This window comes from Lathyrus oleraceus, chromosome 1 (genome assembly GCF_024323335.1).
Source record: "Lathyrus oleraceus cultivar Zhongwan6 chromosome 1, CAAS_Psat_ZW6_1.0, whole genome shotgun sequence".
In the NCBI taxonomy this organism is placed as follows: domain Eukaryota; kingdom Viridiplantae; phylum Streptophyta; class Magnoliopsida; order Fabales; family Fabaceae; genus Lathyrus; species Lathyrus oleraceus.
The window spans coordinates 125,637,022-125,639,589 of NC_066579.1; the positions used below are offsets into that span (position 1 = coordinate 125,637,022).

The 2,568-nt window shown below is 39.3% G+C and overlaps 1 long non-coding RNA gene across 1 annotated transcript; it reads right to left on the reverse strand.

Moving 5' to 3' along the window:
- Window positions 1-543: 543 nt before the first annotated feature.
- Window positions 544-2,309, reverse strand: LOC127121592 (uncharacterized). The gene is made up of 2 exons (XR_007803498.1): window positions 1,530-2,309; window positions 544-1,269 (listed from the first exon to the last, which is right to left on the reverse strand). It is a non-coding gene; the product is annotated as an uncharacterized LOC127121592 (long non-coding RNA).
- Between the last annotated feature and the right edge of the window lie 259 nt (window positions 2,310-2,568).

Here is a 2,568-nt window from a genome sequence, read left to right on the forward strand (position 1 = left end):
TAATTGATTCTAGTTCAAAATTAACTCGGGAAGTTCAAATTAACTTTTGCTCAAACTGAAGTTTGGAAGTTCGAATTGATTTTTGAAATTTAAACTAGTTTTGGAAATCATATCATCCCTTTTATTCCAAATTAATGTTAGAAGTTCCGATTTAATTTCTTGTTAGTGGGCCATGGTTGTCATTTAGGAGTTGGCCCATCCTTTTCTCCATTTATGTTAAAAACTCACTCTTTTTTTTAGCTTACTCCTCTTCTTTTTTTTAAAAGCCCATTCCTCTTGTTTTTTGTTCAAGCCCATTCACATTTTTCAAATCCAATTTCATGTTAACCTCCATTAACCAATTTCCAAACCATAATCAAAACCACTTAATCCACATTTTCCGAGTTTAATCCACATAACCGTTTTTTATCCATTTCATTCATCTAAATTCATTTTCCAATTAAAATTCATTTAAGGCCAATTACCCATATCCATTTAGTTAATGTCATTACCCATTATCCAAAGATTGAAATTCAATTTTAGTTAATCCAAAACCAATATCCATATCTAATTCCCATTTTTATCCACATAAATCCAAACCATAAACCATACATTCTCAAATGTCAATATAAGTGGATTCCAAATTACACAAGGTCAAATTGCAACGTTAACAATGAAAATGCCTTGGGGCAATTAACTGCTGTGACTGCTACAACTCCAAGTGAAAAAGGCAATTGAAAGAGGAGCTTAACCAAAAAGCCAAAGGCTGCTACCAAGGTAGCGCCTGCTCAAATGCAGCTGGATTAAAAAGCTGATGCGACGACGCGGCTTATCTGTTAGCCTGCTACAACAGAGCCGGTACAAGCGTGAGCTTCCTAAAACCCGTATTCCAAACGATGAACAAACCTCCAAGAAGCAACATCAGTTGCTATAAGCTCAACGAGCTGTAAAACAAGTGAGCTGCTGCAATTTGAGCTCACTCCCAAACCGCAGCTACAAGCCAAGCCTAGCTGCAACATAAAAGAGAAATTAAAAACGGCATGAATAGTATTCAAAGCGCAGCAAAGCCGAAGAGGAAAACAACAATGAATATATCAAAACGGAAAATACGTGCAAGCCAAACGCAGTGGAGTCCAAGAGCTACAGAAGCGACTTAAACAAACCAGCTCGAATCCAACGCTGCAAGTAAGCCAGAGCCGCCAAAATGCAGGAAATCAAACGCAGCAACTTAAGCTGCTAAACAACAACGTGCAACCAATTTCCGAAGTTGCTACAAATGCAACCAAGCAACTGCAGTAAAGCCAAAAATTACGAACCAAACGCAACAATCTAAACACACACCAAAATGCTGTGTATGCGAGCTGAAAAAACAATTTGAATCGGCGTGAACAGTTAAGCCATGAACCAAGTCCAAAATGAGCTACGCATAAATGACGTGAAATATAAAAGCAACTGCACGAACGACAAGCTGAAAAGTGAAATGCGAAAGCGTAATAAACGGTGACTCCAAGGCCAAAACGCAGATATAACTCAATTGAAAAAAAACTCACCTGAATCCATTTTGCAAATGATATAAATACTGTGATCCGCGGCAATTTTTGGCTCTCCACTTTCGAACCAGTTTCTTCCATTCTTCTTCTTCTCCCTTCAACTTCTCCGAACCTTTCCGCGTAACCGAATTCATGATTCCCACATTGCTCCAATCACCGCCGCGCTTCATCAACATCGCATCTTCCAATCCTCACCTTCAACAAACTCTCGAGCGCCACCTTCATCGAACCGCGACGACCTCCGCACGCGGATTGTAACACCACACCAAACTCACCGTGTTACGTCATCCTCCTTAATCCCAATGACTCCAACCACCATCGCACACATAACCATACAGAGCAAGCATACGCACAGGGGAGGAGGTGAAGTAGAACCAACATAGACAGAGGAGGAAAAGAGTTTCAGAAGAAGTCGCGAGTTCATGCTCATCACCTTCTTCGTCGTTGCCTTTGGAGAAAGGTAAGAACCTTTCAATCCACGTCGATTCCGTTGCCTTCAGATCGATTTCTTACTAACAAAACATAGCCATATGCGTGAAGGTTTTGATTCCCTCATCATGAGGATCTGATTTAGGATCTCTTGCTTAAGATTCGTGAGAGGTTCACATTTGGTTCGTGTTTAGGTAGGAATTAAGGGAGGTTAGTTAAGGATTCGATTGAGAGCTCCGGCGCGGCGGAGTCAGTAGGATGTTCGATTGGCCATTGGAGGTTGAGAGAAGACGTTGGTTGTTTCGTAGGGAAGGTTAAACGTGGATCCTTACTCCTGTGGTTTATCCATATGCTTGTCCCCCCCCCCGGTTCGGGCCTATTTTCCCTTCCATTAGGCCCATGCTGATTATTAATTAGGATCTTAACCTTGTTAATTAGGATTTAATATTTGTTAATATTTTAGATACCAATTTGGATTGTATATTTTAGATATTAACTGTTGGAGTTATTTTAGAGATTAATTTTGTTAAATTTTAGATATTAATTGATTACAAATTTTACTACTAGTTTGATATTAATTTTTGATATTGTTGACTTTAGAAATTTTATC